Below are 27344 nucleotides of genomic sequence, written 5' to 3'. Positions count from 1 at the left end.
CCCCCAACACCTTCTATCTCTCTTTTCCTATTTTGTTGTAGTTAGAGTTCTAGTCTAATGGTTTCTATTTCACTTTTAAGTTTGACCTTATAAGTAGGTTCCAGTCACTAGGTTCCTGGTTCTTCTTTTTTCCTTTACGCTGTTCTACTCTCTTTTATAAACTAAGGGAGGAAAGAGGATTACATATCGATTGAACTATGGGTCCCTGTCAACTGTGGCCCAACAATCCCAATCTTATTGTGGCCATAGAATCATACCCAGTGTCGAGGATGTCCTGTTGCAGTGGCAGACATACCTATCGTGGAGGCAGGTATGACCCATCATATTGAGACAAATCGCTGTTTGCACCATCAAATATGACGTAGTTGGTAACCAACATAACAATGTATATTTTATCATACCTCCTAATACACTATCATGCCCATGGCTACAAGGATGATGATACTTATTGAAGTATTAGTCTTGAGTATGTGTGTTGCATAAGTTGTGGAAATAATATCCTATCAAACAGTAATGTCGCATCATATTTAACGTAATGTATGTGAGCTTTATCTAAAGTGCCAGCATCATGAGATCATCGAAACTAAACCTCGAGCATGGCATCATACCTTCAAGGGTCTCCTACGCTTGGTTCAGGTCCAACTATATTGCTTTGTGAAAGTCACATATAGGGTGGGGTGAATGGTAAAACCTAAAATTTTACTTAAACAATCTAAAATTTGATCCAATATTATGATATTAAGTATCTAGAATAAAATGAGTTAGTCTGGGGTTAGTATAAGCATAATACTTGCACATTGTTGCTAATTAACATAAGTGAAGAATTGGATTTAGCAAAATTATGGAATATAATTTAAGCGCAAAGCAAGTATGAACTTAGAGAGGAAAGGGAAAGTCAAAAGGTAAAGATAAACCAAGAGAGATATTGTGATTTGTTATGTGAGTTTTCACAAAGAAGCATATGTCTTATTTGAGGAGTCCACTAAGATCCAGGTCTGTCTTAACCATTTCCTCACTCAAGTGATCACCAATATCAAACTTGAGTTCCTTCTCTTTTTCTCAAGTGAGACTTAGTCTCTATAAGACACTCCACAACTTGGAGCGAGGCTCTTGTGTGCTTTACACTTCTCAATGGGAGCCTAGCTCCAAATCTTATGATCACAACACACACTCCACTTTTAGCTCACACATGTTCTCAATCACAATTTTCTCACAAAGAATGGCTAACTCTAGCTCTATACTCAATTTATGGCACTTGGGACTATTTGATCACTTGGAGGTGTTGCTCTTGGTATCAAACAAATTGGTTAAGGTCATATATATAGGCCCCAAGACCCCTAATGGCCGTTGAAACTCTAGTCCCAATTCTGCTCTAAAAACGTACTCACTAAACCTTAGACTGTAGTAGATCCAGTGTACACTAGACCTTTAACTATGCTTGCCACATCAGTGATGGTTGGTAATGTTGTCAGCTATCAGAACTCATCTGACCATCTACCCATCAGACCTCACCACTCAAGCTCCATGTCATCATATCATTGGGTTGTTCTATCTGATTGTTGGATATTACTATTGGTCCAGTGCACCATCTACCTAAGTCATGATAACACCCTTTCTGCATACTCAATCTGATGACACACTGGACTAGTTTAGTGTGCCAAGTCCTCTAAGCCCAAAAACATCTTCTCTGCAACTTAGGTTCGGTGCACATAGAGCAGCTAACCTTTATCCTTTTGGGGATTCTTCTTTTTTGCTTTATTTGGCTAGTGCCTTGGGCACTTCTATGACTTAGACAAACATATCTTTAGTACATTCAAACATTCTAGGTCATAGGTCTTCACCATTTTGATCTTCTAAGCCTATTTTCTCATCTCTTCGGAATTGACCATTGGAATCTTATTTTCCAAATCTGAATTCTCTAGTTGTTCCAACTAGCTCCAAAATGTTTCCATAGTCACTTAGAACATATCCAAATGATCAAATGACCCATAGTTTTTAGTTTATTTCTCTCTCAATATGCTCTTTTTCTATCATTCTGAGCTATATTCTTCATTTTATCTTCTCTAATCTTGCTCTTGATGTTGTGCAACCACTTAGCAAACTAGGCAGTCTAATAGGTTGTGATGGTTATCAAACACCAAAACAAATATAGAAATCGCTTTAGGCTATTTTCCTTTCACTTTGACTTATTTGTTCTCCCATACTTAGCCATCGTAGAAGCTCATTTATCCTCTCTAAAGGCCCTGGCCCTAGGGAGAGCTTGGGACCCAACCATTTAAATTCTTCGAGGCTAGGAACCTTAAAGATCTAGTGTCCCATAGAGGAACCTAGTTGATCAAGAGAACTAAATGTAGTGTCTGGTTGTTAGAAGTGTCTAGCGGCCTCTAGTTTTAGGTCATGCATACTGACGGTGGTGATAGCACTTGATGATATATACAAAAAATACTTTTCTTACATATTCTAAGTGTCCCATATTATGGTATTATGGACTTAAGCCTCCCCTAAAACCATAAACCACATCCTTCCTTAGATCAAAACCCAAAATATGATGACATTCTTCCCATTTGGAAGGGTGTCCCTATGTGTTTCCTCCCCTTATTCAAATATGGTTACCACATGTTCGATACCAATTGAAGATCATTTTTTAAATTGGTGGTTTTGGTATTTGATAAGGTGTGAGCTTGCTTTTGGTCCTTTAAATTCTCTCTCTTTGGAATGAAACACCAAAAACAAAGACATTAAAGCACATGGAAGGGTCCAATTTTGTGGCCCTAAACCATCTCTCTTTAAAAGAAAATTTCCCTTTTGGGTAAGGAGCGGATCACAAAGAATTTGATATTTGCATTATTAAAATCAGACTCCCCTATATGCATGAGCATGAATAATACACATTCTAATTATATCAACTAAATATGAATCATATGCATATTAGAGAGGGGGTATAATAAACTAGAAGAGATTTTAGTCTTTATAAAGAATGGAGATTGCATGCAAAAGATGATAAAGGTTTTTGATATCAATATGGATGATACCAATTGAACTTGATACCAATCATTGAATTTTTTGAAGTTGAACCATATTGATTTTCTTCGAGGATTTTATTTTCTCTCAATGAGACAACTATATATATGATAATCATGAAAAATTATTAGTCTCCAAGATACGAATTTATAGAGTGACCTCTCCCTAAAAGTGTGCATACAAGTTTTGCGTACTTGTAAGATATATATACTTGGACTTTTAAGGTCAAGATACAAGTGTGATTATAACTTAGATGGTATTTATGAGTAAAAATCATCTATAATTTGGACTTTGACATATATAAACCAAATGATACCACTAGTAGACTCTAAATAACACTTGAGAAGATTGGTACCATATGTTAGGAACTTTGAAGAGCTATGTGTCATATTCCTAATCATTTTTAAACTATATAGAATGTAGCAACCAGGTGAGCGATACACATGGGACGTGTAAAATCAATCTAAAACATGAAGCTCAAATGAAACGGTAGATTGATGCTAAACAAGATAACTCGAAGATCTTGCCAATAGCAACACTTAGTACAAGATCTATCTGATAAGGCGGGGATGGCAACAGGGCGGGTTTGGGTCGGTTGCAGCGTCCGCGGACCCGAACCCGAAACCCAAATTGTAGACCCGACTCGAACATGAATATTGTTGCACATGAAAACCCAGCCCCGGACCCGAACCCGTGGAGGCCCGAAACCTGATGAGCCACCCGTGAACCCGAAGTAGATACCATATTACATGTACAACACTATTACATCACCGAGTTTTGCATTAAATATTTAAATAAATAAAAAGATATGACAATGAGGCATGCAGAACACGACCACTTAACTTAAGCCACTACAAGTTAGATGCCCGTGCTTTGCAACAGCATATAAAATATTCGACAAAATATCACTTCAACAACTCAATGACCTTGGATCAAGTAGAACCAGACTAATTGCTCCACAACCAATGCATGCCAATATTCAATGTGTAGCACTCACTCCTGCTTGCACTCAACAGGTCGTTCGCTGCTGCCCTTCCCCCTCCAGCAGCCCCCTTGGTCTTTTGTTCCAAAGAAGAAAGAACATGTCAAAACATACTTAGAACTTAGAAGCTGGAAAGGGTGAAGTGATATTCCTCATAAGAGAAAAAATGTTTCCATACCTTTGTATCATAATCATCATCATCCTCGTCATCTTTGTCTTCATCATCGTCCTCACCATACATAACTTCAAATTCCTCATCTTGAGTAGCCTCTCTAGTAAACCATGATACAACATGTGGGGTAATCTTGTCGCTGATGGTACATATGGCAGATATAGAAAGGATAATTTAGAAGTAATAAACAAACTCTTAATCTTTCATTTTGGACAATAATTTATGGGCTTTTAGATAAAATAGTGGGGCTTATGTAAAACAAAAAAACTATTATTATAAAACAACTCGATTTTATAGTGACCTAAGGCATACGACAATCTTCAATTTTGGACAATAATTTCACTATTGTAGTGTAGCAATATCTGGCAATAATATTCCACTACACCTGATTTCGAAAGATTAGAGCAGATGATGAGCGACATTTTTCCAAACCATTATAATAAAAATAGACATGAGAAACGTAATAGATATAGAGATATAGAGAATAGAGATTTGTATCACGTAAATATTCTACTACAGCTAATTTCCAAACAAACAGATCGATTTATATCCTTGCTCGCTTCTCGTCGTCGCCACAATGTCGCCAGAGCCTCCCCCGTCTTCTCTGTCGCCACCATAGAGGAACTTGTTGCTGACTTTTTCACGCCACCCTCAGCAAGAAGTAGCATGATGAAAGGAAGGTGGAGAAAATCCTACTTTATATTAGTATAATACAATGCACGTAAGTTGTGAGAACACAAAAAGTATTCGATAAAACCTTTGCGCATATGTTATCATCGACTATATATATATTTTCTAATGGCCAACAATTGACAACAGTTCAAAGGAAAAGTCATGTACAATGGATAATAAATGAATTATTCAACACCACACTACCTGCGTGCTTCTGTTAGCCATGCTGAGATGACAGTAAGAGAGATGATGGACTTCTCTTTCAAGATGCTTGGAACCAATAATGAATTTGGTAAGTCATACTCTTGACTATAGTGTGCTATTCATTTAGAAGACCATTGGAGTGTGCTGCAATTTATAACAAGGCAAACTCAAGAATGAAGTATCTACAAAATACTCAAGCTAAACCAAAATTTCCATGACATCTATACTGACACAAATTTCGTGTTTGAATGGAATGACAAACTCAGAGACGATAGGAGAAGCAATAAGAAGAAGAAAGGGTGTCATCAATAAAGTGGCTCAAGATCTTGATTCAGTCATTAATGTAACCACTATAACTTGTAGGAAAAAATACAAAACATGACGGCTAATTAACACAACAATGACAATCAAATTGAACATGGAAGAAACATTTAGTGTAATATCCCAAAAAAATGTTGCCAAAGGTTGATCTTCGGTGCGTGGATGTGGGAAAAGGGTTGTGGGCCGTTGGATGCTAAGTCGGAGTCATCTGTGGCGTCGCTTCTTTTCTCCCGCAAAGAAAACCCTAGTGGTGGCCTTTTCCCCCTTTTGCCCCTACTTGGCCGCCACCCCTTTCCTCCCTCCCACACTTGGCCGCCCCTCTCTCCTTTTCCCTTGGGCTGGTTGTCCTCTCCTCCCATGGCAACCCCTCTCCACGGCTTCCTCCTCCCTCTAGATCTCCCCCTGCGCAGCAAGGATCGAGAAGAGGAGGAGCACATTGAGTTGAAGGGGAAGAGAGGATCAAGGAGATGTTCTTCCCCATCTCTTCTTGCAGAATTTCTTGGGGAAACCCTAGGTATGGATGAGATCCTTGTTCCTCCCTGTAATTATGTGCTTTTAGAGGTTGTGGATCATGGGAATTAAAGGATTAGAGGTTGGATTAGATGTGGGGTTAGGTTTTGATCTCGAATTTAGTTTTCTGCAGAATGACAGATTCGACAGTTTCTGTTAATCCCAGTTTTCCGTGGTCTTAGAGGCCTCAAAAAAATAAAAAGTCTATATATAAGTCGTAGATAATTTGTAGATCTTTCCGTGGCCGCGAAGAACACCTCAATCGGACATCCGATCAGAGAGTTATTGCAGTTTGATTATAGCAGTTTTTCAGTCTCTTAATTCTGTGCAGAATCTGTTCTCTTAAGATTTAGGCAATTTTATCAACAGAATTAAACCTTGGGTTTGTAAGAAACGATGTAGATAATTTCATAAGCTTTCCAGATTGTTAAAGAGTGCATTCATATGAATTATGAAACTCCAGTTATGTTTGTTTTATTGTGGCTGTTTCTGTTAGCCTGACAGAAATGAGCGGGTCTGTTCACTGGTAGGTTTCATCAAGTAAATGGCCGAATTAGCTCTCCCAGCTATGGAGACTTTTGTAGAGAGATAAAAGTTCTTACTTTCAGCAGAATTTCATGATTTTTAGTTGAGTAGTTTGTGAGATATCGAATTTTGAAACTTAACTATGCTGCTGTCTAAAACAGATTCAGTCAGTTATCTTGTTAGATGTTTTAGAACTTATAGATGGCAGAATTTAATTACCCATCGAATATCGAAGTTGTAGAATATTTTGTGTAGATACTCATGGAGTATTTGTTTGATATCACCACTGTTATAATTTTAAAGATACAAAATTAACAAACAACATTGCTGTTGTATGGCATGTGGTTCAGAGTGGGAGGTTTTCCACCAGGTCTTGGTTTCAGGTGTAGGATCGATTTGTTGATTGTTGGCAAATGTTTGTGAAATATTTGTACTAAGTTTTATGCCCGCTAGCAGGTGGCTACACTCCAGATCATGCCTAGTACATTTTTCTTCTTCGATGAAGGCAAGTGAATGTAGCGGTGGTTGCTTCCGTTCTGACCTGTTATTTCTATTGCCTACACTCTAATATTCAGAAGTATTGGATTCTTTCATAATTGGACTCTATGGTGATGCTTTACTTGCTTGCATTATACTGATGCTCAATCATATATTGATGATGATTATGATTCGAGTATGACTCATGAGATTAATTCACACCCCTGAAGATAAATGAAGTATTATTTGAGGTTGGTATTGTATCTGAAGGTAAATGAAGTATTATTTGAGGTTGTATTGTATGTGAAGGAAGTGAAGTATATTGATAAATGCAGCATGCCATATACATTGCATGATTCACTTGCATCTGAAGTTGGTCGTGACCTATGGTCTGACCGTACCGGTACAACTTAGCATCGTACGTTGCCCGAGGAGGGGTACGATGCGGCTTCATACCCTTAGAGGTATGAAGGCAGAGGACATATGCATTGCATTCATATGCATTCATTGAAGTGATATTTGCATATGATGTGGTTTTATACCCTCAGAGGTATGAAGACAGAGTACCTACACTTTGTGTTCCTATGCATACATTGAAGTGATATTTGCAGGTATTGTTGACGCAGGGAAGTGTTATACAAACTATTGTGGTTGTTTAAGGAAATGAGATGGTATTGGTTATATTGAGACTACTGAGTTCTATATCTACAAGAATTTCTGATCTTAATTGTGGTTCTTTTAAAATGTTGATTAATTCAATTTATGGTTTAAATATCTTGTCAAAACAATTCGCTTGCTGAGATGTTTCATCTCACTCTTGCATTACTCAATGCAGGTGCTTGTTGCTCATCAAGGGAAGTGGGAAGTAGCAGCACATCCACCTTCACTCTCATAATAACGCTGCTTAGGCGCAGTCATGATTTAATTAGAAACTTCTTGTCAAAGGATGTTGTTTCTAACTAGTTGTGCGCACTGGTTGATTTAGTTCATGCTGTTATGGTTGTCTTTCCATTGCTAGCAGATTATTAATGTCTATTATGTTCTCTTATCATGATATCTATTTATATTTTGTTGTTTCCCCGTTTATGTAATTTTCAAAGGGGATGCTATCGAAATTTTATATATGAATGTTAGATGTGTAGTTTAGTAGCATTCTGGGTGTTTGAGGATCCCGGGGTGTTACAGTTGGTATCAAAGCATAGGCTTTAGATTCTTGGCAATTTGAAGATAAATTTGACACACTCGCACATATAGGAAGGGTATGGGTTTAAATATCTTTGATATATGTTAGTGTCTTTGAATTGCAGATGACAATAACCTCACCCCTCCCTATTCCTTTACGGTGATGTGGTAAGTTGTTTATGGCTTAATGCTTGATATAATTTATTTCTGAAATTTTAATATTGTTTGTTTAATGTTGTAGATATCGCTGGTCATTTATGAGAATGAAGTTGTTATTATGCTTGTGATATACAAGTATGCCTATCTTGTTTTCACCATGTTTTTCATGGTTGAGTTTTATTACAATAATATTGTTATATATGCCTTATTGAGGATGTTTCTAAGAGGAGTGTGAATTGCGTGTTTTGGGGTACAAGGTAATCATCAATTTGAATTTAAGTTGTTGAGCGGTTGGTGGATAGCTCCAACTATCTTTGCAAAGAATGATTGTTTATGTTGAGAAACCAGTTCTCAAAGAAATGAATATTGGTACTTTTATATGGATTTTTGGGGGAAGTCTTTACATAGCCAGAATGGCTTACATGTCTCTCTCTTCTATCGTGTGTTTTAGTAGCCACAAAGCCTAGATGTGGTTTAAAGTGGTTGCATGTTAGTCATGCTAATTGTAGAATAAATCTTTGATTTTTCTTGATCCATTGATTATGTATTAATACATTGAGGATTTGATGGTTCTCTTCCCGATGCATGTTTGTGGAGCCATTGTCAGACCACTTATCTATTGGTTTGAATGAAGTCATTGCCTAGCCTAGAGTTGGTTGTGTGTGGTTAGTCACCTATTCCTAGATGATGTGGTTTTAACATCAGCTTGGGATGTTTTCCAAATGTGTGAAGGATTACAGGGCTAGTATTGACCTTTTATGTCTGGTACTCGGAGTGCATCATATGATAGAATGAAATGTATGTTTCTGAACTACAGTAGATGAAGACTTATATTATGTGTAGGTTAACCTTACTTGTTTGGATATTTTTCTTAGTTGAGTTGTTGGATGAAGTATAGTGACATGGGTTAAGCAAGTATTGTGTTGTCGTTGGGCTGTTAGTACTCTATGTGGAGTTTTTGGCATTTCTTCGATGAACTGTGTCGCACATAATGTTATTGGCTTCTTGTCAGTTTTATTGCTCCATTAGTTCTATAGATTTTCTCCCTTTCGGTGGGGTGCAAAGAATGTTAGATTACATGATTATCTTTTCATTATGGCAAGAACAAGGTTTAGGAAGATTAGGAGTTTTGTTTCAATAGAACTAATTGTTTCGTGGTGCTGTGAGGTGAGGTGTTTGATCTTCTTATACATTTATCTGGTGTGGATGTTTCACCAGTAAATTAAAATGAATTGTTGAAGTTGGTAAAGGTTGTGCTTAGTGCATATTACCCCTTCATCAAAGAGTGTCGTTTTAAGACATTGATGCAGATGTATGGCTGCATCCAAATTCGATGTTGTGAAATCGTAGTGTTGATTGCATCTATGACTTGGTTTGAGCTTCATTACATGTTGGTTCATGCTTGATGTCAGGTGGTGTAGTTTACTTAGACATTTAGTCTGAGGTCGAAGTTCTTGTGTTAATTAAGACCAATAATGGACCCATGTTTTGGAATGGTGGTGTTATATGGGGTACCATGGATGTTTTGTTTGGAGTGGACGAATTCGAGGACGAATTCTTTTTAAGGGGGGTAGAGTGTAATATCCCAAAAAATGTTGCCAAAGGTTGATCTTCGGTGCGTGGATGTGGGAAAAGGGTTGTGGGCCGTTGGATGCTAAGTCGGAGTCATCTGTGGCGTTGCTTCTTTTCTCCCGCAAAGAAAACCCTAGTGGTGGCCTTTTCCCCCTTTTGCCCCTACTTGGCCGCCACCCCATTCCCCCCTCCCACACTTGGCCGCCCCTCTCTCCTTTTCCCTTGGGCTGGTTGTCCTCTCCTCCCATGGCAACCCCTCTCCACGGCTTCCTCCTCCCTCTAGATCTCCCCCTGCGCAGCAAGGATCGAGAAGAGGAGGAGCACATTTAGTTGAAGGGGAAGAGAGGATCAAGGAGATGTTCTTCCCCATCTCTTCTTGCAGAATTTCTTGGGGAAACCCTAGGTATGGATGAGATCCTTGTTCCTCCCTGTAATTATGTGCTTTTAGAGGTTGTGGATCATGGGAATTAAAGGATTAGAGGTTGGATTAGATGTGGGGTTAGGTTTTGATCTCGAATTTAGTTTTCTGCAGAATGACAGATTCGACAGTTTCTGTTAATCCCAGTTTTCCGTGGTCTTAGAGGCCTCAAAAAAATAAAAAGTCTATATATAAGTCGTAGATAATTTGTAGATCTTTCCGTGGCCGCGAAGAACACCTCAATCGGACATCCGATCAGAGAGTTATTGCAGTTTGATTATAGCAGTTTTTCAGTCTCTTAATTCTGTGCAGAATCTGTTCTCTTAAGATTTAGGCAATTTTATCAACAGAATTAAACCTTGGGTTTGTAAGAAAAGATGTAGATAATTTCATAATCTTTCCAGATTGTTAAAGAGTGCATTCATATGAATTATGAAACTCCAGTTATGTTTGTTTTATTGTGGCTGTTTCTGTTAGCCTGAAAGAAATGAGCGGGTCTGTTCACTGGTAGGTTTCATCAAGTAAATGGCCGAATTAGCTCTCCCATCTATGGAGACTTTTGTAGAGGGATAAAAGTTCTTACTTTCAGCAGAATTTCATGATTTTTAGTTGAGTAGTTTGTGAGATATCGAATTTTGAAACTTAACTATGCTGCTGTCTAAAACAGATTCAGTCAGTTATCTTGTTAGATGTTTTAGAACTTATAGATGGCAGAATTTAATTATCCATCGAATATCGAAGTTGTAGAATATTTTGTGTAGATACTCATGGAGTATTTGTTTGATATCACCACTGTTATAATTTTAAAGATACAAAATTAACAAACAACATTGCTGTTGTATGGCATGTGGTTCAGAGTGGGAGGTTTTCCACCAGGTCTTGGTTTCAGGTGTAGGATCGATTTGTTGATTGTTGGCAAATGTTTGTGAAATATTTGTACTAAGTTTTATGCCCGCTAGCAGGTGGCTACACTCCAGATCATGCCTAGTACATTTTTCTTCTTCGATGAAGGCAAGTGAATGTAGCGGTGGTTGCTTCCGTTCTGACCTGTTATTTCTATTGCCTACACTCTAATATTCAGAAGTATTGGATTCTTTCATAATTGGACTCTATGGTGATGCTTTACTTGCTTGCATTATACTGATGCTCAATCATATATTGATGATGATTATGATTCGAGTATGACTCATGAGATTAATTCACACCCCTGAAGGTAAATGAAGTATTATTTGAGGTTGGTATTGTATCTGAAGGTAAATGAAGTATTATTTGAGGTTGTATTGTATGTGAAGGAAGTGAAGTATATTGATAAATGCAACATGCCATATACATTGCATGATTCACTTGCATCTGAAGTTGGTCGTGACCTATGGTCCGACCGTACCGGTATAACTTAGCATCGTACGTTGCCCGAGGAGGGGTACGATGCGGCTTCATACCCTTAGAGGTATGAAGGCAGAGGACATATGCATTGCATTCATATGCATTCATTGAAGTGATATTTGCATATGATGTGGTTTTATACCCTCAGAGGTATCAAGACAGAGTACCTACACTTTGTGTTCCTATGCATACATTGAAGTAATATTTGCAGGTATTGTTGACGCAGGGAAGTGTTATACAAACTATTGTGGTTGTTTAAGGAAATGAGATGGTATTGGTTATATTGAGACTACTGAGTTCTATATCTACAAGAATTTCTGATCTTAATTGTGGTTCTTTTAAAATGTTGATTAATTCAATTTGTGGTTTAAATATCTTGTCAAAACAATTCGCTTGCTGAGATGTTTCATCTCACTCTTGCATTACTCAATGCAGGTGCTTGTTGCTCATCAAGGGAAGTGGGAAGTAGCAGCACATCCACCTTCACTCTCATAATAACGCTGCTTAGGCGTAGTCATGATTTAATTAGAAACTTCTTGTCAAAGGATGTTGTTTCTAACTAGTTGTGCGAACTGGTTGATTTAGTTCATGCCGTTATGGTTGTCTTTCCATTGCTATCAGATTGTTAATGTCTATTATGTTCTCTTATCATGATATCTATTTATATTTTGTTGCTTCCCCGTTTATGTAATTTTCAAAGGGGATGCTGTCGAAATTTTATATATGAATGTTAGATGTGTAGTTTAGTAGCATTCTGGGTGTTTGAGGATCCCGGGGTGTTACATTTAGGACCCAACTCATAGCTAGTCTCTAGAAGGATATGCCGAATTGAGAGTGTGAAGGCATGTCCTATTCAAAGGAGAGGAGTGCGCCATAACGTAACGCTGCCTTTTTCATCTAGTAACCAGTAAGCATGCACAGGGAAGAAAGCTATATAATCTACTATGATATGATGATATGACCCCGCTCTGATTATTAGTTGCTGGCGATTGGCACAACATAGAATGATTAAAACTAAATTTGTTCATGAAAACTGGACTAACTGTTAGAAGTTGATAATAGACTTTGGGGAGGAGAATTGTAGGACTTCCTAAAATCACAATGCATGTGTAGGTCTATCTATATTTGTCCAAGTCAAACATTTTTAAGTTTGAACATGAATATCTAAAATTTATATAGAACGATAAAAATAGCATTGGCATTGCTAAATTCATTACTAAAACCAAATAACTCTGCTTATTTAAGACAATTACTTTTTATAGATATTTCTAATCAAAATTAAAAGATATGTTTGACTTAGGACAAACCTAGATGGCTAGATGGAGTTACATGTGATTAGAGAAACTAAGGTGTCATATAATGTTAATTGTTAAGTATCGGAACGAATGCACACAAACAGCTACAATAAAAGTCCAAGGATATTTGGTTATTGGATTCATCACCTCCACCGAAAAAAGCACAATATCAGAAGAATATAACTTTCCACATAAAAGCATTTAAGTATTCATATTGCGATTGAACTTGATTATACTTCATTGTATGCATTATTGGCGTGATTGGTTGTCGCGCTGCTTATATCTAGGCTGAGTAGATGCGTTGACTTGGAATGTGCATTTGTTTGGTTGGTTGTACAGCATAAAACAAGCTCGTATGTGCGCATGCAACACAGGTGTTTTTTCCACCTCACACCTGCATGCGTGGGGAAGGCGGGAAGGACCATCACTGCTGATCCAGGCTGACGCGCGCTTGGCGCTGTTGGTCCTTCCAACCAATCACGCTGTATGTGACTTGAGCTAGAGGCCATAATTTTCTTTTCTATCTAGAGTCCAGAAATGAACAATTATCGTAGTCTAGACTGCAATCTTGGAAGCCACAAGATTTAGGGGTAAGTTCAGTGTGAACTGTGACTGTAGATTCAATGAACATAATGTATCCCATGATTGCACCAGCAACAAACATAACAGTAGACAAATCGATACTGAAAACAAAAATAAACCAAAGCATGAGATCATGAATATTTGGAAATTACGTTAGAACAATGAATATCTGAAAACATTTTACAACTCGTATGATTTTATTATCAGGTGAAAAGAATAGCAGGAAACTGGTTGCTTTTCTTCAGAGAATTGTAAACAAAATTACACAAAGGTACCGCACATGCTACTTCTGGTTGCACAATTAAACAATTGAGTATGTCACTCTAAATATTGTGATGCATTAAACAATTGAGTAGAGCAAGTGTATAATTCTAAATATTGTGATGCACAGATGTTTAAGGCATTATCTTTGGAAGCACATATGGAACTGCATATACATATATTAGTATGTCTCTCTGTAAAATTACATGGTTCATTGTTGACGCGTCGTGAATAGCTACGTGCAAAACATCAACGGGATTGGCAATGGTGCACATCAATTATGGCTGCATGATTCCTTGGTTAAATGGGCCAGTAAGGCCGCTTGATCCTGGTTCGACTCCATAGAAAGCAAGATGTCAGTCTTGTGAAAGCAGCATCTGCAAGCAACGATTTACACTGAACAAAGCATATTTAAAAATAACACCTAGAGGGAGATATGGTGATCGAGTGGGTGGCTTTACTTGTTTGGATATGATCTGCTCAATGTCAAAGCCAAGCTCGGGGTTAACAGTTGCGAGTTTTATTGACAAGAACTGCAGATGCACTAACAAGATGCCACATATATTACAAAACATTTCAGCTATAGATGCACTAACACTACCTCGACTTGTCGTTGCAATGACTCACATAGTTGATAATCTCATCGAGCATGACTGCCTTGCCAGTGATCTATTCGAAAGGAATTTGTAATGTGTGGATTACATGAGTCTTTGGGAAGTTGTTCACACCAAACAAAGGAGATGTTACCTCACTGCATTCAGGAACAAGATCTTGAAGAAGCTTCATCCTCTCACTTATCTTCTTTATCCCCAGCTGCAGTTTCATTAACTTCAAGTGTGTGAAAGATAATAAAGCAAACTTAACTGGTAATTACTTATTACAAGAGAAATTTACTCTTTCTGCAAGGCTGTGGCTGTTAGTGTCTTGACCTCGCTTTGCCCGGATATGAACATAGTCCTCTTTAGTACCATCACCATCAGAAGAAACTTAACTGGAAATCTGCGTGGATCACGGCGCCGTCGTTTGACCAGACTAGCCGGTACTGCTGCCCATTGAGCAGCGCGGGATGCAGCAGTACGTCATCGGTTTCCTCGATCCACCATTCTCCGTCCATCGGCTACTGTTATAAAAGAGTTATTGCTACTGCCATGAAAATGTGAAGCATGAAACTCATAGCCTACCACAGTTAAAAGATTTAGTGCTACTGGCAAACTGTCGTAGATGACTTGTAGGGGGAAAAATAAGACAGACCATGAACTGAAAATGAGCAAACAATCACAGTAATAAGTATTGTCGAGCATCTGATCATTCTAGAATTTTACCAAAAATAAGAGAGAGCCAATTCTAAACTAAAAATAAACTGGCTTACTATCCTCATAATGTTTGGAGCAGCACACATGTTATTATTTACTATAGGCCATGAACTGAATCACATGTCGAGAATAATTTGACTTATAATTTAGGATAACATGTGTGCTGCTCCAAACAATCACAGTAATAAGTAAATGAACTTATCATTATATTGTTTGAACAAAAATAAGAAAGATGCACAACATGAGAAAAGGAAATAGAACTGCAATAAAAACTTTATGTGAGATACCCGAAATATTGCAGAATGATCAGAATGAACTAAATCTTTGCAAATGCTATGTCTTGGCCCGCTTCAATTACAACAACTGTAGGCTAGCAGGACAAAAATATGAAGTTACCAAGACTGCTATGTTTGACAAAAATAAAAAGATAATGGTGCTGCACTCTAAAAAAACAGGAACTTGGTTCTCAGATAGACAAACTATGTTATTGTGCAGGCAACAATTATAAACACCAATCAAGAATAGTGCAATCAGTCTCAAAAGCAAACTTATTCATATGAGCAAACAAACATGATTGGGATACAATCTATTTTCTCAAAAATGATGGTATAGTCCATCGCAGATTCGCAGTAGAATCTTTAGATACACCAATCTATTGTATAAGAATATACTGTGTATCTTTAAGTATATCAATTCCTAGGAAGATGGAACAATGACTTGACAGTGAAATACTGATGAAGACTCTGTGCACAATGTCAATGATATTTGTGTTTTTACCCTTGAGGGTAAGTGTCAATGGTACTGCGTGGAGTATTTGGAAAGAAAGAAATCATTGTCTCTTTGAAGGCAAATCTTTATCAGCTCAGAAAGAATGGGGGTTGTTTTGCCCAGATTCAAGCTGCTATGTTTGACAAAAATAAAAAGATACTGGTATTGCACTCTAAAAAAATAGGAACTTGGTTCTCAGTTATACAAACTATGGTACTGTGCAGGCAACAGTTCTAAACACCAAGAAAGAATAGTGCAATCAGTCTCAGAAGCAAACTGAAATATTGCCTCGCAATTCATATTCAGAAGCACACGATATCATTCATAGATTAACCACCAATTCATTATACAAAATGTGACTGCCAAGTAATTCATATTCAGAAGCACATGATATAATAGTGCAATCAGTCTCAGAAGCAAACTAAAATATTGCCAAGTAATTCATAGATTAACAACCAATTCATTATACGAAATGTGACTACCAAGTAATTCATAGATTAACCACCAAGGAATGGGGCGTACCTGGTTGTAGTCTTCAGCAATGTTTGAAGCAGTTTAACTCAGAAAAAGGTACTAAATGGATTCGTCGTGCAATGATATACAGTGAAATGTATCAACCATCAAAGGCAAGTGACTTGGTGTTACTTGCATCTTTCTGTTAACAAACGAAAAAACAAATATGATGAAAGGAATTTTTATAGTCAACGATAGCTCTAGGTTCAGCAGCTCTGACATTTGCAAAAAGTTTATTTCTTGGTTGGTTCAAAACAAAGTAGTGGGCATCCATGAACCAAAGCAAAAGGACAACAACATGTCCAACACTTTATAGTAGAAGAATCAGATCAAAATCAACCTGGTGAAAGGAGATGACTTCGGAGCAGAATTGTGTGCGCTTTACCTTGTCGCATTTGATGGACCTGGAGACGGCAACGACCTTGATCCTGCTGGAAAGCATGACATGGACTCTATACAAATTAATATAATGATGTGGTTCATAAGAATTTAATTATGGACTAAACAAATTCATAGTTCCTTTGCCAATAGAGCACCCAAACCTAACATTCGTATACTGTTTTAACAATTTGAACATAGTGACGTATCATCTCTTATAGATAATTCCATCAGCATGTGCGTAGAAGACAACTAATACACATGCGGCATATTGTAGATTTAATCATAGTACTTGCATTAACGCTTAGAAATAGGGCTTCGAAACAGATTAGGTACACAGAACATGCCTGATTTATTATCAAGAAAACAAGTTAGAAGGCACAAACAGAGTTCAGTGTTCAGTATCGCTGATCCTGGTGGTAACCAAGCTTTTGTCTCATTTGATGTCAAAGGTGCTAACCAAATACATTGCGCAAGGGTCTCAACCTACATGCCAGAAGTGATGGAGTCAAGACTACCACCAGGTATGCAGGAGTCACAAATTGACCTAATGATTGGATTGCGGTTTGTGTCACTGAATCTTACAGGATTGGGGAAACAACCACCCGATGAAAAAGGTTAGAGAAAATGCCAGCTAGGAGGGATGGGGGAAGCCTAAGCGCGTGGGTCCATGAACCTGGCGGGCGAGTGAAGCGAAGGCCGGCGTACGGGTCCGGCAGCAGATGGGGGAGGGAATGGAAGGTAGACAAGGTGGTGGTGCTTGGATCGGTCGGTACCTGGGAGGCGCGGACGCTATCCTCTCGGGAGCCGGTGAGACCTTTGCGCGGCGAGGTGGCGGCCGTCGCGGAGCCTGAGCCTGGGCGCCGTCACGGGCGGCCCCCGCCCGCCCGCTCCTCGATCCCGTCCGCTCTGCAGCCGTTCCCCCAGGAGCACGACCGATTACGATGAACGGCACCACGGCACCGGAGCGCTCGCCCTCACCCTCGCCGCAATAGCGCCCGCGTAGCCCGCCCCTATTCCTGCCGCCACTGCTTGATTGTGGGATCTGCTGGCATGATTCGAGGGCGCGGGATCCGCGCCGTCGAAGGAGCGCGCGGCTGCAGGAAGCGCGGATGGTGGCGAATGGAGCGCGGGAGGGCGGAGGGAGATGGCAGGCGCAGGGGATCCACGCCGTTGAAGGAAGTAGCACGCGGCTGCAGGAAGCGCGAAGGGAGGCGAGCGCGGATGGTGGCGGATGGAGCGCGGAGGGAGATGACAGGCGAGCGCGACGGCAGAACAAGGAATTGTGGACGCCTACGATAGACACATAATTAGTAGTAGAGATTTACAGCGCACAGAGCCAATCACGTTCACATACTGCTACTGTTTGTCTATTTTTCTATTGAATGAGATCGCTTAGAACTTTGGAGTGCTTGACGGAGTGCAGAGTGCTCTGTCAACCAGCCTGCTACAGGCTACAGCTATCACCGGCTACGACTTTTTGGAGCCACCTCGCTGGCCGGAGAAGCTAGGCTGGACCGCTGGAGTGGCTGACTAGGCTGCCGCGATGCTGCTGATTCCTGTTCGTCGGTGGCAGAAGTCTGAGACGCCGGAAGCCCGGAACCAGGACTCCAATTGACGTCCAGCTCGAGCACAACATCTCGTCCCCGCGGAGCTCCAGCGCGGGTCCAGCTCCAGCACACCATCTCGTCCAGCTCCAAATTACTGGTGGCGGTTATATTCGGGCCCGTGGAGCACCCGCGGGTGGGGGAGAAAACCCGCACCGTTCAGGACTTCAGGTCCACCAACCCGCGGACGTGTGGATATAAAATTAGACCTGTCCCTCCTCCACCGGATCCGAAACCCATAGGATCCACTCTCAACCCGCCTCGCTGCCATCCCTACGAAGCACTGTATAACCCTATCTACTAGAGATCACATCAGAGCAACATAACACTTACCTTGGAAAACTCTTAGAAAAAGAAATGACATGCATGGAAGAGATGAGAAACACACGGTTAGGGAACACATGTCTTATGTTTATTGATAATGAAAAATGTACATTTATAGTCTATAGGCTCTAAGAGACAAACACTTTCTAACTAACATATCCAACTGATACATAGTCTATTTGGCCATTTTGTCACACAAGCCGATTCACTTCTAAATAATACGCTGAGCATGCCAGTCAACTTCTGTTGCACCATGCAATCTGGCCAGGATTTGGTGGCAACAAAACCATATTAGATATATGTGACACTAGCAATTCATTTAACTTATATTAGCATTTTGTGATAATAATTTTTGGTGTGTTATTACTTTAGTTAAGTTCATAAATTAATATCAATGTTGGTCGTTTAATTGTAAGAATTTATTTGTATTACTACTATTTTGATCAAGTAAATTCAACAAGAGTGATGTAGCGCATGTTCAAACTATTGTTTATGCTACTGTAGAGTGCAGTTCAGGATCTAAAATTCATTTTGTAATATAAATATAAGAGAAATATTTTGGATCAAACAAACGATAGCACATGGATAAAAAATTACAACAACGAACCCAAAATATAGATGTATGGTGTCACAAAGAGACGCAACAAGAGATAATATCACATAAGCTAAGGTTTTTCAATTAAATCTATCACGGTTGAAAAAAGTTACAAGTCTGTAAATAGATAGAGTATTATGTTATGAAACAATATTATATATATTTAGATAGAAAAAATTATAAAAGATTTTGACTAGAGTCATACTAAATATATGCTCTAAACTTGTACTCACTCGGTCCCAATTTAAAATTAGTTTTAGAATATTAGTGGATTCATACAATACTTAATATATGTGCCTAAATTTATCATCGTTCATTTGAATATAAATATAAAAATAAAAAACTAAAATGAATACTAATTTGGGAGAGAGAGAGAGTAATATTTACGTGACATAATATTCTTGGATTGCTGGAGTATGGATTGACTGCTCTGCTTTATGAAGCTTGAAAAGAAGTAGCCGATGCAGAAAAAATAGGGATGAAAATGATACTCTTAGGTCAAATCTAATATTTTAAAATAAATATGTATAGACTTTGATGCTAATTTTTCTTTTGTTATCAAGCACCTTATTACATATAAGAATAAAATTTTATATTAATTGTTTTATAGATTATTTGCTCTACACAACAACAACAACAAAAAATAAGAAGTTATTGGTATCTGTATCCGAATTTTATATCTATCATTTGTGAAAATATATGATAAATTTGAGGTTTACTTTTTATGAAACTTTACAAGATCAATGCTAAAAATAAGAATATAAATTTACATAGTCTATTTATTCATAATTAAAAAGACAAAAATTTGATATCCAAATAATTAACCGTTTTCATCCCTAAAAAATTTGGTGAAAACTTCATGACACATTTCAGATCAGGAATGTGAATGCACTATAAGAAAACTACCGTGGGTTGTTGCGTAGAAATAGTGGAATTCTGCATAGTTACTCAATTATATTTAATCACATTCTTTCAAGCATTAGTATGCACTACCGGAATCAGCTTCTTTGCCGTGTGTTCTAAACACACGGCAAAGGCTATTTTACACTCGGCAAAGGCTTTGCCGAGTGTAACACTCGGCAAAGAACGCTTGGCGAACTGTACATCGGCAACAGCTTCTTTGCCGAGTACTTTTTGTCGGGCACTCGGCAAAGACTTTGCCGAGTGCCATTTGGCACTCGGCAAAGAAAAGTCACCGTCACGGCGCCAAGTGACGGTGACGGATCCTTTACCGAGTGCCAACGGCGACACTCGGCAAAGACTGGTCTAGTGGACCCCACAGCCAGTCCCTGTGCCGAGAGCCCTAGTAGGCACTCGGCAAAGGAGGTTTCTTTGCCGAGTGTCTGGTGGACTGGCACTCGGCAAAGAACCCTCTAGTGGGCCCCTTTGCCAGTATCTTTGCCGAGTGCCTTGGCAAAAGCACTCGGCAAAGACATCTTTGCCGGTTCCCAGGTTTCCTTCTTTGCCGAGTGCCACTGTCAGCACTCGGCAAAGATGTCTTTACCGGTTCCCAGGTTTCCTTCTTTGCCGAGTGCCATGGTCATAGCACTCGGCAAAGCAACCCTTTGCCGAGTGTTACACTCGGCAAAGTGACCAGAATGTCCCTTTTTATTTGCTTTTGTTGTTCCATCCAAACAAACAAAAGATATATATCATTCACATCACATTATATATCAAGCACATCACAGAATGAACACATTTATCATCAACACCATATATATCACAAAGTCTCACAAAACAGATCACAAGTCTCACTAAAGTCAGGATCATCACAAAACAGATACAAGTCTGCATCATCACTAACATCACCAAGTATCTCACAAGATAAAGTGTAACAAACATCACCAACACTCATAAAGGTAAGTCTGGATCATCACAAAACAAATCATCAACGAGGTGGGCATCTGGACTAGTTCGGCGAAGGGCTGGACGAAGCATGAGGGTTGTTCGACGCCGCCGATTGACCCTGCACAGAGAACAGATTGTATGTGTGAGAACATATGAATATATATCATGCAGTACTAAAATTTTGATACTCACAGGAGTAGTGAACTCTGTAGGGTCAGCTGCAGGGAACAACGGAGGTGGTGGAGCATGACCCTGTGCGGCGCCAAGGCTCTGCATGTACGCGAACATCTCCGCCATCCTCTTCTCTAGCTCCTCACGTTGCCTCCTCTCATCATCTAGCTGAGTCTGTAATATTTCGCCCTAATGTTACGATAATGCAAAGAGAAGATATATAAAAATCAATGAACGATGAATAGATAAGGAATAACCTGGAGTTGTTGGATACGATGCTGTGAGGTGTCCTGCCGAGGTCGTATGGCTGGGCTCGCGCTCGTGTTCCTTGCTCGCGCCTGAGAGAGAGTGGGAGTGGAGGACGAGTCGATTGCCCCGTCGGCAATCCAGTATCGCCCATGCCTCTTGCCTCCTCCGACCCTCATGAGGACATCTCCGTCGATGTCCTCGGTCCTCGGATCGTAATCTGGCCCATGGACCTCCTTGGCCATGGCGGTGTACTCACTGAGTCGGCTGTGGATGGCGGGGTTGGTGTACGCCTCGGGCCCGTCATCCGGGTTGTAGGTGACGTCGGACGTCGCCTTCCCCTTGTGGGCCATGGCATATGCCGAGAACGTGGAGCAAGGCGCGCCACCATGTGCCGCCGACTGCGAGAAAACCAACGAGATGGTTAGAAATCATGTCTAATCGAAAGTTATATACCTAAATAAAAAAGAGCGCGTACCCATGCTTCCGCGTATTTGCCCAGGCTGCGGCTGCCTTGATGGTGGGAGGGACCTTGCATCAGCAAACGCCGTTCCCGGCTAGCGTTGTGCGCCTCATCCCACTCAGCCGAGCACCACCTCTGCACCATCTGCTCCCAGCACTCAGGATGTGCGGCGCACCAATGAGGAATCATCTAAAAAAATATAAGTACACAGCATATCAGAAGAAAAAAATAACCATATTTAGTACCAATAATAAAGTTTTGTATTTACCTGCAAGTACTGGTCCGGAGTCAACGACATGGTTCGGGCGTCCTTCTTGTTCACCTTCTCCCCAAGGACGGAGCCGTGGTAAGTGACGATGGCCTGGATGCGCGCCTCGTAGTGCATGTCCACGACGAGCTTCTTACAGCATGTCGTAGACACCACATCCGCCCTGGCCTCGTATCCAGCATCGCACCTGAAGAAATCCTACATACAAAGACGATGTATCCATACATTATTTCAAGAATATGCAACAAATGCGACTTATTAAACAATATAGTGCGAGGAAGACTTACCCACAGCTCTTGCTTCACCCGCTCCGCCTTGTTGTTGAATTGTCTGCCGTCCCGATCTACTGCATCGGGGGCGACGGCGTAGTGGTCGAAGGTGTATGCTGGGCTCGTCACTTCGGCGTACTCGACAAGTCCAGGGAAGTGTTCCCGGCATAGAAGGCCCAGGATGCCATTGGGGTTGCGGCCGTGACCCCCTGCAGTCTCCAAAACCATCCAAGACCTGTCCAAGTGATTAAGATGAAGTATTAGTTTCTATTATTAATTTGAACATATAATATGAAAAGGCAGCAACAATATCTAAAGTTACCTACCTCTCTCCATCGGGTCGTATCAGCGGACGTCTGTCACGAAGTATGGGTCGCTTAGGGAGGCTCGCGGGACCTCGCAGGTAGATACTCCTCGAACCTGAGGAGCCAGAACCTGAGACGTCCTGCTGAGCGGCGTCGTCGTCGTCGTCGTCCTGCTGCGCCGCATCGTCGTCGTCCTGCTGTGCCGCATCGACAGCGGCTTGCTGCTCCACCTGCTGCTGTACGGCGTCGTCCTGCTGCGCCTGCTCCTCCGTCCTACGGGTGCTCCTCCTCCCCCTCCCCCTCCTCGTCCTCGTCCCACCGCCCACCATCTTTGTCCAACAACCTGCAATTAAGAGTAAACAATTAAGCACAGATAAAAAATATGTATTTAGAAACATATGCAAAATAAATGAAATATAGCATTACATCGATTAAAAATAATCTTCATATGTGTCCGGGTTAGCCGGATCATAAGTGTCATCATCACTATCAACCATTTCATAGTCGACATCATCTGAAGGCGCAATTTCGTCATTGGCATTGCCTTCAAGTATTTCTAAGTCATTCTCATTTTGCACCTCATCATCCTCGTCATCAACAACCATTTCAATATCTACTTCCATTCCGATCGCTTCGGTTAAGTCTATCTCAAATTGCCCTTCGAGCCCATCTTCTTGGAAGAACTCTCCGTCATATGTGTCCGGGTCTAAGTTATAATCTTCATCGTTTGGAACAGGTAATTTAGCGTGCGGTGATACCTTATACACAACATCCCAACCCTTAAGATGTTGTTTCGTTTGGCACGCATATGGAAGATAATACACTTGTGTGGCCTGTTGGGCCACAATATAGACATCGTCTCCTGGTAAGGTGGAATCCTGTCGAATTTCGACTAGCCCAAGATTAGAATGTGTCCGTCTCGTAACTTCAGGGTCAAACCAATGACATTTGAATATCACTGAAGTAAGAGGTTTGGAACCATAAAAATTGAGTTCATATATATCTTCAATTCTTCCATAATACTCGACCTCGTCAAGCCCGGGCGTATAGACTCTAGAACACGTGGTTTTTCGATTGGGCCGGCTTTGGTCGTAGCTTGTTGTGCGAAAACGGTATCCATTGACGTCATACCCAGAAAATTTCCTGACCCTATAGGCAAAGCCATTGGCTACTTGTCTCAACTCGGCACTCATAGACGGCTCTCTTTGGCCCTGCAAGTTCAAACACGCTAGATTGTTATATTATTCGCACGTAAGAGCAACTTCAAATGACAAACTAAGCACGTACCTTACGTTTAAACCAGGAAATGAAATCGGGCAATCCATTTCCCGCACCCTTTCGAAGAAGGGTATCATATTCCTGTGGAGTTGGGTCCCTTGATCGACGCCAGAATTCATGAATAAATTGCTCCATGTATGACGTCACCTCTTCAAGGTTGGTCAATACATATAGCATGATATGGCGCCACTCTTCATGTCTCAGGGTCTTGGTGGTCGAACCACTTGCGCTTCCGAGTTGCCCTCGAAAAATGCTGAGGTTCGATTCATTGTCGCCATCATTGTAACGAGGGGGTGGATTATGCACGCTCGGTAGTTTGTCACCATAGTAAGTTGTTGTGAAGTTTGACACCTCCTCCAGTATGTATGCCTCTGCAATGGAAGCCTCGATTTTGCATTTATTTCTACATTTCTTTCGGATAGTCTTTAGACATCTCTCGATTGGATAGCACCAACGTCCCTGCACGGGCCCCCCCATTCGTGCCTCATACGGGAGATGAATAATCAAATGCTGCATCGGATTGAAGAAGCCGGGTGGAAAGATCTTCTCCAGCTTACATAGTAACACGGGTGCCATCCTTTCCAAGTCTGCAATCATGGTCCGAGCTAACTCTTTTGCACAAAGCTGGCGGAAGAAATAGCTCAACTCTGCAAGCGCTAGCTAGACATGCTCAGGGACATAGCCTCGAACCATCGCCGGAAGAATTCGTTCAATCCATATGTGGAAGTCATGACTCTTCATCCCTAAGACTCGCAGAGTAGATAAGTTCACCCCCTACTAAGGTTAGCTGCATACTCATCAGGGAACATTAACATCTTGATCCACTCTAGTACTTCCTTCCTCTGGGCCCTGCTCAGGACGAAATCGGCCTTAGGCCTTCTCCATGTCTTACCACCACTAGGCGGCTTCATGTAGAGCCCAAAAATTTGTATCAAAGAAAAATAAGGTTATAAATAAATAAATATGTTTATAAGTGGGTATCTTGGGATTATGGAACCCTTGGGAGTTAATTGGTTTTCTCTTCTTTGTGCATATTTGATTAATGGAATTATATGGGTTAACATAACAAATAAATAAATAAATAAAATGCCTCTCATGATAAAGTTATTGTATTGTTGCACTTTGTATTCAAATTTGTGAAACAAACTTAAGCTAAGAAAACTAGAATTTGAAAATGGAAATATAAAATAAAAGAGAAAAGAGAAGGAAGAAATTACTATGTAAATAAAAATAATTATAATATATATATATATATATTATTCTTGTACAGATTTGAGTTGGTACATTTGACTCAAAAGTGAAGTTCATAACAGGATTCAAATTCAAATTAGAGATTCAAATGAAAAGAAGATAAATCAAAAAGGAAAAAGGAAAATAAAAGAAAAGAAAAAGAAAAACCCTAGCTGGGCCGCCCATTCTCCATTTCGGCCCACCCATCTGCCCCCCCGACGGCCGCCTGGGCTGAAAGCCTTCACTGCCAGCCCAGCTCCTACTCGCGTGACACTTCCATGTGGGCCCCGCTCTCCAACTCTCCCTTGTGCGTCGGTGTCGCTGTGGGGTGGGCCTGCGCCGTCAGGGTTTTCTTCATCCGCGCAACAGCCGCGCATCGCGCGCACAGACCGTATGCCGCGGACTCCGTGGGCGCGAGCTCAACGGAGCTTGCGCCAACAACCACCGCGGACGTCGCGGGATTCGGGCATTGTGACTCGTGCGCGCGCGTTGGATGGCTTGGGCCCTCTCGTCAGGCTCCTTTCCGTCTCCGGCTGCAACAAACACCGAGTTCTTCACATGTCGTTCGCCCCAATCCGCGCACGGTGATTTCGCTGGGTGTTGTTCATCTCCTGCTGGCCCCTGCGGAGTATAAGACCAAGCTGTGCGCGGGCTCTCCCTTCAACCCTCCAGTGCCCCGAGCTCCCTCCCCAGTAGCCTCCGCTCGGCGCGCCCCATCTCTGCTCCCTTCTCCATGCCGCCGAGCGATTTCCTCGTGGTCGTCCTCAGTCAAAGCGTGCAGGTGGGTGGGGGCGTTCGCCGGGGACCCGTGAAGCCGTCCGCGCCTTCAATTTGAACTGCGTGGCCTTGGGCGACTCGAATTGCTCGCCGTGGTTCGACCTTCGCCATGGATCCGTCTGCTATCGTGGGCAGGACTGCAGCCACCACCATGCGCGGTAAGAAGACCCCCGTTGTGTTCGCCCTTGTTCATACATCGTGTAGCACCTCTCTGGGGTCCGATTAGGGCACTGGGGCGCCTAATCGCTCGTCTCCGGCGAACTGCACCGCCGCTCGGTGCCGTCGCGCCGCCGCGGTCCAGTGTTTAGGAAGGGGATGAACCCAGTACCGTTGATCTCGACGTGGGCGGCTGAGATTAAGTCTGGCGTACCGTTTTGGCCGAACGCACGACGACCGTAGATCCAAGATCCAACGGACTGCGCATCGATCTCGGTTATGTTGAGCGCGGACCATAGATTTCCAATCCGACGGCCTGTGATGTGTACCGGTTCGTTTAATAGGTGATCTAATCTGGGCGGTTGGCGCGCGATCGGACGGCCCAGATCACATCATACCCTCCGGCCGGGTCGTTTTTCATATGAGCCCCTCGGGTTCCAGTGAATCAACCCGCCGTCCCACGGGCACTATTGACTGAGTCTCGGGTTTCTTGCGCTGTGGCCCCTGGGTTTCTTTTTATTTGACGCGCAGTCCAGATAACAGAGAAATAAGATTATTAATATTAAAAATTGATTTTTAGTATAAAAATAAATCTTAAAACTTGTATAATTCATATTTAATTCATTTTAGCTCTAAATTGAGTCATTCCAATTCCTAAAATTTTGTAATAATATTCTCTATCATTTAGAATTACTGTTTTGACATGAACTCTGTTAGGAAATTAATTTATCATCTAATCCTATTATAATCACTTTAAATCTTAGGAAATTCATAACTTGAATTCTATAACTCAAAAATTAATAATTCTTTTTCCTGTGATCTTATTTTAATATGTAGATTATTAATATGTATTTTGGCATACATGTTTGGTGTAATGTTAATTTTGCCTATACACTGTTTGTTTGTATTGCTACGACTAGCAGTGAGGTCACGAGAATCTGAAGATCATCCTGGTACCTGGAATCTCAAGACCCAGGCAAGTTGTGCCCTTGATCACTTCTTTTTACCCACCCATGTTCTGATTAATCATAATGATCTGCATAGGTTAATTTTGATGGGACCCAATAGGTTACCCTAGTTTGTCTATCTTTATACCTTG

This window comes from Zea mays, chromosome 7 (genome assembly GCF_902167145.1).
Source record: "Zea mays cultivar B73 chromosome 7, Zm-B73-REFERENCE-NAM-5.0, whole genome shotgun sequence".
Lineage (NCBI taxonomy): Eukaryota > Viridiplantae > Streptophyta > Magnoliopsida > Poales > Poaceae > Zea > Zea mays.
The sequence above is the reverse complement of the archived record's forward strand: the minus strand, read 5'-3'. Positions refer to the sequence as shown.